Here is a 13265-nt window from a genome sequence, read left to right on the forward strand (position 1 = left end):
CCTTACCTACTTTACTATGGGTATTAGTTAGCAAGATTTCAAGTAATTTGGAATGCTGCTTGGCTCCCCTTTGACCAATCTATAGAAAACAGGAGTTTTCTTCTGAAAATAAATCAACACCAGTAATTATGCATAATAATGCCTAACATTTATAAAGCACCATCCTTTGAAGTTTATGGTTTACCCAGTGCTTTTATTACACATTACCTCCTTTGATCTTGCCACCATTGCATGTGGAAGGGAAAACAGCTATTATGTTTTACTGATAAGTGGAACTGAGACCTTAAAGATTTTGGAATTTAGCAACTTTCTCAAGGAATATTAAACAAATAACCAAATAAAGTCATAAATTCAGTGATATCAAAACTAGGTTACTGGAGCTTCCAGTCTTTGGTTAATTTAGTATATCAATCTTCCCATAAATACCTATAATTGACTCTCAAGTACATAGAGGGGGGCTTCTGGTTTGCTTCAGTTGCCTCCTAACTAGTATCCCTGTGTGCACTAACTTATTTTAGTCTATTCTTTAGGCTGCAGCCAGGGTGGTCCTTAAAAACTTAGTCTCATCCCTTCCTCCTATTCCCAAACCTCCAGTGGCTGCTATCTCATCTAAAGGTGAATCCACAATTTTCATTCTGACCTATAAGGACTTCCAGGACATATGTTTGGGACCTTCTTTAACTTCCTCACTCTATGTTAGCCACATTTACTTCTGTCTCAACACACCAGGGCCACTCCTACCTTGGGCTTCTATGTTTGTGCCTGAAACTCTCCTTCCAGACACAAATGAAATCCGTGCTCCCAATTTACACTTCCAATTTCATTTGGCTGAGTGATTTAGGTCTCCACATACCATCAACTCCTCAGAGGGGGCTTCCATACGTCAAGGGTCCCCCAAACCCAAAGTCACTTTCTGTCCTCTTACTGTGCTCTATTCCCAGCATCTGGAAGAGTGCCTAGCAAAGACAGGTTTCAACAAATATATGTTAAATGAATAAATGAACAAACATATACAGTTGAGAGGAAAGAGACATGGCAAGGTTGAGCTTTGCTCATATTAGGCTATCCATATGGAAATATTTAAATAAGTGTGCCAGAAAGTAACTATCTATAGAAAGAATGACTTTATTGTCAGGAGCCCTCTAACCCTCTGTTTGTTTAAGCAGTTTTAAATGACACAGTTTAAATTCTGGCTCTAAATAAAATGTAAAGGCGAGGATTGGATATTAGAAGGAATTCATATATGTCAACCAGTGATTGTAACTAAAAATACAGTTTAACATGTATTTCTCAATCGACTAGCTTAAATAAAATACTAGTACCATAGCAAGCAGCATGCACATATTGCTTTGCCACACTGGCCACATGTTTTAAGCAGTAGAGATTTACATTTAAGGAATTAATAGTGTCTTATTTATTTTACCAAGTCATTCATTCATTTGATCAAGTTCACCTTAGCAGTTAAAACAGCAGAATCTAAGATTTTTTTTTAAAGGAGCTTATCTTACTTGCTAGAGGCAAACATGAAGACTACATCTTTCATAAAATGGGTTAAGTCTCATCACATTGATCATATGAAATGTCTTTATAGGCAAATCTTTGAGGACAGAAAATGTACAAGTATTCTACTTTTTCAGCTTGCTTAAAAGCTTAAAGCTTCTTTCTTATTTATTTTTTACTGAATATGTGATTAATTTACTGATCATGTAAATGAACTATAAAAATATATTTCTAAAAGTGATCATTGTTCTACATCATAAAATAAGCTCTAACTGTTTTGCACTTGCATAGAGGAAGGGAGAACAGGATATACTGCATTTAACCTGCCAGCAGTAAGAACTAGGAAATGAAGAAACTCAAGGCTAAAGTTCCTATGGCCACATTTTTCACGGTCAGATGGTAGTTCTTGTGTGTCATGAAATTTGGTCTTTTAAAAAATCTATATAAACCTCAAACATTTCCAATAACAACTAAGATATTTTTGGTGCTTTACAGCCTAAAGAGTGCTTTCATAAATACTATCACATTGGTGGCTCACAGTCACCCAGTAAGTAAGGTGTTAATATTCATGTCTTTTTTATAGTCAGCCAGCCTGAGGCTCAGTGAATGGCATAATCAAGAACCAGAGCAAGGACATTTGACCCACAGAACACTCTTTTTCCACTAAATCATACTGTCTCTTGGATTTCCAAGACGTAAAATGGTTCAGGTCATTTACCTAGCTACTCTCTCAGGTTTCCCAAGTTCAACTGATTAATACTGATTAATAATCACAGCCCTATCTGTCTGAAGTATCACAATACTTCACAGCAGATCTTGGACTTTGTAATGTCTTGCTCTCAGGAAAAAAAAATTAATGAATTAACTAATAAGCAAAAAGGAGTATATTTATTTCTTCTCTCTCTTTTGACATTCAGTTGGATCCACAATCTCAGAGCACAGACTACTGTTTTCAGAGTGTAAGGAAGGTTTTAGCTGGCTGCCTTTCAGGCTGTTTGCACTTTAAATGTGGTTAGCATGCATGATGTGTTTTGGATCTACTCTAAAGGGTTTTTTATCTCTTACTTCTGGCATTTCTGTCATAGAAATAGGAATTAATTGTAGAAAGCCCTATTATGGGGAATTATTTCATAAGGGTTTTTAATGCTCATTTGCATACCTTTGATTATTAGTCATCCAAGGTCATATTGAAAGAAGGTTCCTAGTGCTTACCTATATCCAATTCTCCTCCCTTTCTGATCTCACAGAGGAATGAGATATTCCACTATGTGACTATTTCTGGATAGTGGTTTATGAGAAGAACTGATGAACCATTTAATTGGTGGTCTGAGACCCTGCGGTGCCCTCTACCCCTGTATCAGCAACTGAGGACACATCAAGTTCCAGATGGCATAGCCACAAGATGGAGAAGCTCCATCAGGTAGGGTCCCCAGGTCTAGTAAGACACCCTGACAATCCAGAAGGCCATGTAAGTGTAAGTGAGAAAGGAGCCTTAGAGGTGCTAAAGACTGAGATTTGGGGTTATTCTCTTACCGCTTATCCTAATTAAAAATTCTAAGGCTGTAATCAAAGCTGCACAGGAACTGGACGCAGGAGACCCGGATTATATCCAAGTTAGTAGCTTTATCAATTTGGGTAAATCACTTCAATTTGAGTTTTATTTTCTCCCTTCCTAAAACAGAGATGCTAAAATATATTTTATCTATTTGAAAGAGTAATTAGGAAAATCAAATTACCTAGTGTATGGTGAGATACTCTGTAATGTATATTTATAAATGTGGTGACATATTTTTGATTCTTTTGTAATTGTGACTTCTCAACTGAAGGAATTTCTTTTTCCAATGTCCTACATTGTACTCCACAGACAAAGTAAATGAAGACCAAAGTTAAGAGTGTGTACGTGAACAGGATGCCATTCTTCGTTAGTTAGTTTGACTCATTATTATAATCATACTCTTGATCTAGCAATTACATTCAAGGCTTAGAATCAGGCATTGAAGACTCAAGCTCAATTCCATGACAACCAGATGTTTCAAAATTGTCTATATATTTTTCCTTTAACTAGCTCTGAGCCTCAAAGAATCAAGACACTCCCTTATATTTTTTTCAGTACAATGTGGAATACAAAGTAAACTACATGTTAAGAGAGTATGAGATCAATTTCTATTAGTCTGGAATACTTAAACCCTATTCCCCAGTCTAGCAAAGCAAATAGACCAGCATAGCTGGTAGCCACTAGTTAGATATTTCCTTTATTAATCAAATAGACTGAGAAGGGAAGCAGACATGCAATTAATGTTATACATTTTAAAGCCATGAAAATTGACCATGTCTTGTGTTCTCTCAATATAAAAGATGCTGGGGATATAGTGTGATTCCTCAAGTTATCACCAGATTTCCTTTTCCATGAAGAAGCAAGGCTACCGTAGTCCTTAGAGACCCTCTAAGTTGCAGTTTAAAGTGAGCTTTCTGAAACCAGGCTGAATTCCAGCTCTACTACTTACTGAGTTACCTAGAGTATATAACTTCTTTAAGCCTGTTTTCTCATTTATAACATGGGTAAAATGATAGCATATAACTTACACACTTGTTTTGAAAACCAAGGAGTTGGTATATGTGAAGTGTTTAGAAACGGGATCAAGGTATAACAAGTACTATAAGGCTTACTTATCTATTACCTCCTTTTGATGAAATTTAAAATTTTTAACCCAAACTCCAACTCCAACTAACACAAACTGAAGGAATTGGATGCTCTAAAGATGGAGGAGTTTGAGAGAGGAGAGGTAAATGAATTTGGGGTCAACTTTCATGAACACATTTAAGCCATAACAGATAAGTAATGGTATTATGAAGGTTTTATGATATTCTGATTGGCTAGAGGTCTTCAAGAGTCCTGAACCTTTGGGGCTTATATTTGTGCTTCTTTTTCATGGGAGACCACATTTAGGTGAACTAATTATAATTTTTATCTAAACTGAAGTCTTTCTATAAAATTATCTTTTTCTCATTATTTCTAATAAAAGTCTAAGTGTTTTACTGGATACTCTAGCATGAGACCTCAAAATCATTATTTCCTTGTTCTAAACTCAATTAATATACACACACAAATAGCACCTATGTGAGATGATGCATGTGTTAATTGGTTCCAAAACCAATTAATAGCCAAACTTGGTCAAATTTTTTTTACAGTAGATTCTTTACCATTCCCTTTCTGTTGCCATTTTATTAATTCCTCATCTTTCCACTGTTTCATTACTCTGGGCTTTCCACCACATTCTTTGCTACTAGTGAAGCTTACTTCATCCTTGTTGGAGTAATTAGAAGGCTTTGTTTTCATTTTTCCTTCCAAGGATGTAGATTTCAGAAGAAATGGCTGCACTCCCATGTTCACTGTAGTATTAATAATTGCCGAGATATGGAAATAAGTGTTTGCTGACAAATGAATAAAAAAGAAAATATTTCATATACACACAGAAAGAGAGAATGAAATACTATTCAGTCACCAAAAAGAAAGAAATCCTGCCATTTGCAATGACGTGGATGAACCTGGAGAACATTATACTAAGTGAAATAAGCCAGACACAGAAAGACAAATACTGTATGATGTTACCTATATGTGGAATCTTAAAAAGTTGATCCCATAGAAGGAGAGAATAAAATGATAGTTAACAGAGTCTGGGAGAGGAAGGGCAGTGGTGAAAATGGGGAGATGCTGTTCGTAAGATATAAGCTCTCAGTTATAAGATGAATAAGATCTGGGATCTTATTCATATATAGCATTGTGACTATAATTAATAACATTGTACTACATATTTGAAATTTGCTAAGAGGGTAAATCTTGTGCTCTCAGTACACTTACACACAACACACACACAAACACACACGGTACCTATGTGAGATGATGTATGTGTTAAGTAACTTAACTTTAATCATTTCACTATGTATATGGACATTAAATTATCGTATTATACATTTTTGCCAATTATATCTCAATAAACCTAGAAAAATAAATAATGACAAATATAAATTTCTTTATCATATTGTGTTCTGTTTGGCTTGATATTTTGATAGAAAATTTTAGAGTGAATTGAATTAAAAGGTAATAAGATACACATGTTCATTCATAGACTTTTAAATGTGTCATTTAGTACAGATTATGTTTCTCTGTAAGAAAACTAAAAGTGTATGGTGTCATTTTCCGTAAGTTATTATGACATCTTTAAAATAAAATTTTTTTGCATGTGCTTGCAACTTTATGACCTTCTTATTTAAGAGGCATTTATTTTTGCCATGAGCAGAGAATATAAAGTAAACCACATTGCTGATTTATTTTACAGCCTACATTGACATATCTTTATATCTTTCGATGAAGATAATGATGAACTTGGCTTTATTAGGTAAGGAAACAAACTGTGAATGTGAGGTAGTGATTCACAGGGCAGTTAGTCTACTGAAGACATGTGTATTTGTCACAGGATAATTAAAGTAAAAAATATGCAAATACCTTTATCCAAATAGATTACAGTATTATTCTTTGTAGAATGCAATAAAATGTATCGATATATGGAGAGACAATACACTATGCTATGATGTTTCTTAATAAAGATTGTGCATAAATGAATTGATGAAATGGTGAGGACTGGATGGTTGTTTGACAAAAGCAAAATTTAAAAAAAAAAATCAATGTCCACAACTTAAAAGCAGTGTCACCCAATTTATGAAAATCACCAAATACCCATAGAAATAAAATGTGTTTAGTTTGTTTTGGGGCAATTTTGGTGGAGAAATGAAGAGGTATATAAGAAGTGGAGGGATCAAAGAAAAAAGTAAAGAAATAAGAAATGTATATTTCTAAGATGTCTGGATTTTCATCAGGACAATTACATTTACTAAGTAACATTTGACCAATTAACTAAATCATAAATATTCTCACTTGCTGAATAAGAAAAACTATTTGTAAAAACCACTTTTTATACTACGTTATGGCAATGGCAATAGAATAAAATTAAGAAATATTTTTATAAAAGAAAAATAGCCATTTAGGTTCACTTCTGCTAAAATTATTAAATTATTTAAGAAAGAAATATTAAAGGTAACCAAGTAGTAGATGTATTCCTAATACAAAAAGCTATGTTTGAGATCAAAAGAATAGCAAGACAGACAAATATACCTAGATGAATAGAAATGTAGATAGAAATATAGATAAATAGATATATAGATAGACAATACATATAGATATATAGCAATGTCTTCTTTCTTAGAAGCTACAATGTTTCATTGCCAACCGTTATCTATACTGGCATGAAAACTGAGGTTAGTGAGGTCATCAACAGGTTATTCCTGACTTTCAGATCACTCTGCAGCAATGGAAGAGAGCTTTGAAATATGTATCATAATTTTACTTTGGACATTTATTATTCCCAACTTTATGCATACCCTTTCTGAATTTTAGAAATGGCTTGATTGTGTGTGTGTGTGTGTGTGTGTGTGTGTGTGTGTGTGGTGTGTGTGTACAATTTCTCTCTTACACCCATATATTTATGGAAATAAAGAAAGTGGAAAGAATATGTCTGTTAGCTTCAATTTTGCATGCATAAAAATGCATGAGAGAAAGGAATGAAAACATAGAAGCAAAGAAGACACAGAAGACAGGAAATGTCAGGCTTGACAGACTGTACTGAGGGAAAAAAAATTTTACTCTAAAAATAAGTCCTACCATTTTTCTTATTGGTGTTAATTTGATTTTGTATTCAATACAAACATGTTGTATCGATTGGCAATTAAATCAAGCTTATTATTCCACCAAGCTAAGACTACTGTTGCACAGTGGATATTAGAATTTCAGAGATCTTAATCTGAGATTATCAACTATTCCAGTTTTTAAGGACTGTTTGAATGTAACAGCACAAAACACTAGTTGATCCTCTATTGGTGTTCAAAAGTCTTCAGTAACTTAAAAAACCCATGGTTTTAAAAGTTACTGTTTGGTTGATTTATTTTCCCCAAAGAATATCTCATGAAGATCAACTCCATCTAAACATAAAACAATACCACTTTCAAATATTTTGTTTGTTTCTCTTTACAATTGCAGTCAAAAAATAAATGAGATGTTTAAATGAAGTTGGTCTCTGTAGGCTTTCATTGTTCTATTCCTTTACACCCTAACCATTTCTTCTTTCCCTTGAGCTTAAGAGCTGACTCTAGTCTGAGTAGCTTATCTTTGAATGACTGTTTTCCCCCAACAAAAAAATATTTAACTTTAATGCATCACATTCTGTCTGTTTCCCTGTTCTTGAGGCTAAATGTGTAACATCTAATGCTGTTGATCTACTCCAGGGATGGCATGCACAGTGTGTCAATATTCCCCTTTCTCAAGCCCATAGCACATATAGATAATCAATAACTACATTCTTTTCGACTTTGCCCAGACATCTTTAGAATTCTTCTCTCTATTGCACTTCAGACAGCCTGTAGCAGTTAATCAGGGCTAAAACCTACCTGCTACTCTTAGGTTAGTCATCTCACTTAAAATATGTGAATTGTAATGAAGAGTTTAGAAGACACAATGATTGCCCTCAAATTTACTTTTATTATGACTACTTGTTATCAAATTAACAAATTATATATACAAATGTGTTTAATAGACTCATTCTTGTGATAGTCATTAACTTTTCTGTTTATTCAAAAAATATAAAATTAAAGTGTTATTCAATTCAATAAACTAATTTTATTAGAGGGATATCTATATATGTTTAAAATTGGCCACAAACACACGTACAAGTCATGCTGTTTACTTAGTCTACACAAAAACCTTGCTGAGAGTATGAATTTAAGGTATTGTTCTTTCATTTGTGCCCCTAAAATGCATTGCCTTTTACTTGATATTAAAGCTTGCCACATGGTTTCATAGTTGCTTCATTTTTGAGTTCACTAACTAGCTCTTTGGAAACAGGAGTTTCTCATTTTCCTTTGCATCCTCAGCACCCAGTGCAGAGTTTTTCACATAGTATTGGCATGACAAACATTTAAAGAGTAAATAATTGACTAAGTGGATAAGACATCTTATTTTTCAACAAGTGATCTTATATTACCCTGTTGTCAATAGAGTAATTCTATTCTTAGCACATCCAAAACATTTTAATTTTCTTAACCCAGTGAAATTTTATGCAAGAATGATTTTCAAAATTGTTATTTCCACTTAAAAGTTTTCCCTATTTTGTCTGTTGAAATGTTAAATTAACTGACTTTAGTGTTATATGAATAAACTTGATGTTACTAACAAAAATATTTCATAGCTATCATCCTTAAAACCACATAAGTAATTATATGAATTTAGGAGACTAAAAACTTTAATACCCACACAAGATTGTTAAGTTACAAACATCTTTGAAGAAGTTCATACAAATTAAATTATCTTTGAACCTTCTGAGGAACATCTAGAATTTGAATGTTTGAAATAAGTGCTTTTTTAAAAGATACAAATTACATTCATTTTTCTTTTATAACCCAAATACATTACCCAAACAGGAAAAATCTGAAAAGGTATAATCTTATAAAAGGGGAATTACTGTGTATTCATGATGAATAATAACAGTAATAATATATGTAAAACCACTCAGCTGATCCTTAAAGATGTGACATTTTTTAAGGATCTTTAATTGCAGAAAATGCTGATGTGCTATTAAGTATATTTGAAACTATCCATTAAGCCTTGTTGATAGTTGCATAGTGCTAGTTTAATTCGTCAACCTCACTCTTAGTGAATCATCAGCTTAATTTCGCCACTTGGAATCTTAATTTTCCTTTTGAAATTCACCTAGCTCTAGTTCTTTCCAGTTCCTCTGGAAATTGTTAAATCCTGATGGTTATGATTCATGAATCTCATGCATCTTTCTTTTGTACGTGAAGATTTGCCCAAGCCAGAGATGGTGTCCTTGAGAAAATAATCGACCTGACATCTTAAAACAGTAGTGTTTATAAGTCATTCCTATGTATATGTGTGTTGGGGTGGGAGATTAATAATGCGGGAAAAGAAAATTATATAAAACATAGAAAAGGCCTGTGATAGGAGAAAACATTTGGGTCTTCAAGGAAGAGATGGGAGATTTAAAGGCCAGGCCGTGTTCTATGTACTTTGTTAAGAACATTTGCCTTTACCCTAAAAGTAATGAGACGTTATTGAAATATTGTAAGCACAGGATTGATACCATCAGATTTTAACTTTCAAAGTATCATTTTGGCTTCAGCCTTGGAAATAAACAGGAGGAAAGTAATTGTGAATGAAGAGGACACATAGCCCATGTGACAAATGATTACAGCTTTGCAAGAAACAGGAATATATTGGAGATTGAATTCATAGAAACTGGTTGGGTTGCTTTTAAAGAATAAAGGAGAGGAAAAACCAAAAAAAGATTAGCAGTTCATCTGGTAAAAGTGACTACATGGCAGTGACATTCACCGCATGGGGAATACTAGAAAATAATCAGCAGGAGAAGCCATTATATATTGGCCCTACTGAATTTGTGCTGCCTTTGAGATTCACAAGTGAAGAGATTAGGTAGGAAGCTAGATATAGAGGTCCATAATTTAGAGAAAGGCCTCAGATTAATAATCAAATGTTTAAGTCAAAGATCATAGATCAGTGCCTCTGACGTAGATAAGGATGAAAGTACTGACAGGTGAGGGAAGGGAATAATGCTTACCTGCAGAAGTCTATCTCAGTTGATGCTTAAAATTAGTTTGAAACATTGGTCGGGGTTAAAGAAATGAGGACATGATGGTGTGAAACCCGATGGGAGGTCCAGGAAAATACATGTCGGTTAGCATTACTAAATTCAAAGTAAGGGAAAAGCGGTGTAAATAGAAGACTATGGAGACTAATAGGTTAAAGCCAAAGAGAAATTATTCTCAAAGGCAACTTCTTTAGAAATCTGAATGTCATCTTGCAGGAAATGTGGAATGATTGAAGAATCTTGGCTGAGAAGACATATGATCAAATTTGTATTTTATAGGGACAAACTAAAAGGAGCCTAGAGGATGCATTTAAGAACAAACAAGACCGGCATCAGGAGAACCGGATAAGTGGCCATTGCTTTTATTCAGACTAGATGTTGGTGGAAGGAATAATTGGAAAAGGAAAAAAAAAAAAAAGATGTGCCAAAAGATATTTATAGAACATGATATTTTGTATGTCAGAATATGAAGATTGGAAAAGAGGAGACTATGTCATAACTTGTAGATTTCTAGTTTATATAACTAATACTGCCATTCACGTCAAAGTTTCTTCACTATTTGAATAACACCAACTCACACATATTCTCCTAAATCTACCATGGGATTTCATGCCATTTTCATTTGATTAACTCTTACTTATATTTCAAAACCTGTTTTAGATGAAAACTGAATTGGGCTTCCGTAAGTAAGGCTTAAACTCTTACCTTATATATTAGTGGCATATTTGTGGAAATTGACACATTTAGGAAGGAGTTTCCACTTCTCATATGTTAATTTTGAGGAGATTTGGATACACAAGGGGATATGATTAGTCAACATTTCAATCCATGAGTGAGAAAACTTAGGATAAGGTTTGAGCTGGAGAGATTTATGAGTCATCAGCATGTAAGCAGTAATCAAAGGAGGAGAGTTGATGAAACTGCATAATTAGCATAAACAAAGCATCATGCCAAAGAATGTTTTCCAGGAAACTTGGGCTTTAAGTTTTAGGCTGACAAAAAATTGACCAAAATAAAACCAAAACAAAACAAAACAAAATATATAAGAATTGCTGAAGAGAGCCAGGAGAAGCCAGAAAATTTCAAGACTAAGAAGTCTTCAGTATCAGATACAGAAATAAAGCATTAGATCTGGAAGCATGGTGCATGAAATACTTGCATCTATTTCTGTTAATTTTTAGATGTTTCCAAGTATCTTCATGATTATGTTATTATCTTAAATCAACACTAGTGTGCTACAGTGATGTAAGTCTAACTATTCCCTATTCCTCCTACTGATTACACCTAAGACATCTGTAAAACATTTTCTTTGAAACTAAACTACATGGATATTCTGAAAAGTAAATAAAAAACAGGCAGATTCACACATACGCAAAAATATCTAGGAATACAGCTAACTTTGAAGATGCAATATTTCTACAAGAACTACCAACCAGTGTTCAAATTAATCAGAAATGACATAAATAAATGAAAAATATTCCCATGTGCATGGACAGGAAGAATCAATATTGTTAAATGGTCATACTGCCCAAAGCAATTTATAGAATCTATGCTATTCCTATTAAACTAGCAATGACATTCTTCTCAGAACTAGAAAGAACTATTTTAAAATTCAAATGGAAACAAAACAGAGCCTGAATACCAAAGGCAATTCTAAGCAAAAAGAACAAAGCTGGTGGCATCATGCCACCCTTCTTCAAACTATACTACTGAGAGACAGTAACCAAATGGCATGGTACTAGTACATAAACGGACACATAGACCAAAGGAACAGCATAGAGAACCCAGAAATAATACTACACAGCTACAACTATCTGATCTTCGACAAACCTGACAAAAGCAAGCAATAGAGAAAGGGCTCTCTATTCAATAAATGGTGCTGTGATAACTAGCTAGCTAAAAGCAGAAAATTGAAATTGAACCTCTTCCTTACACCATATACAAATATTAACTCAAAATGAATTAATGACTTAAATGTACAACATGAAACTATAAAAATCCTGGAAGACAATCTGGGCAATACCATTTGGGGCATGGACGTAGGCAAAGATTTCATGACAAAGTTGACAAAAACAACTGCAACAGAAGCAAAAATTGACAAATGGGATCTAATTAAACTAAAGAGCTTCTGCAAAGCAAAATATCAGCAGAGTAAACAGACAAACTACAAAATGGGAGAAAATTTTTGCAAACTATTCATCCAATGTCTATAAAAATCTTACATAAATTTACAAGAAAAAACAATACCATTAAAAAGTGGGCAAAAAATATGAACAGACATCTTTCAAAAGAAGACGTATATGCAGCCAACAATCATATTAAGAAAGCTCAACCTCTGATGGTGGTTTGTATTTCTGTGGAATCTGTGTTGATATCCCTCAACATCAGAGATTACTACAAACAACTCTAAGATTATTACGCTAAGATTATTACTCCAAGATTATTAGTACAAACAACTCTAAGATTATTACAAACAACTCTATGCACATAAACTAGTAAACCTGGAAGAAATGGATAAATTCCTGGACACTTGCATCCTCCCAAGCCTAAGCCAGGACGAAGTCGAAACCCTGAATAGACCAATAACAATGGCTGAAGTTGGGGCAGCAATTAAAAGCCTACCACCCAAAAAAAGCCAGGTCCAAATGGGTTTACAGCCGAATTCTACCAGACATACAAAGAGGAGCTGGTACCATTCCTTCTGAAACTATTCCAAACAAGCCAAAAAGAAGGAATCCTTCCCAAATCATTTTATGAGACCAACATCATCCTGATACCGAAACACAGCAGAGACTCAACAAGAAAAGAAAACTTCAGGCCAATATCCATGATGAACATAGATGCAAAAATCTTCAATAAAATACTGGCAAACCAATTGCAACAACACATCAAAAAGTTTATCCATCATGATCAAGTAGATTTCATCCTGGGGATGCAAGGCTGGTTCAACATACACAAGTCTATAAATGTAATTCACCACATAAACAGAACCAAAGACAAAAACCACATAATTATCTCAATAAATGCAGAAAA

This window comes from Saimiri boliviensis, chromosome 4 (assembly GCF_048565385.1).
Source record: "Saimiri boliviensis isolate mSaiBol1 chromosome 4, mSaiBol1.pri, whole genome shotgun sequence".
In the NCBI taxonomy this organism is placed as follows: Eukaryota; Metazoa; Chordata; class Mammalia; order Primates; family Cebidae; genus Saimiri; species Saimiri boliviensis.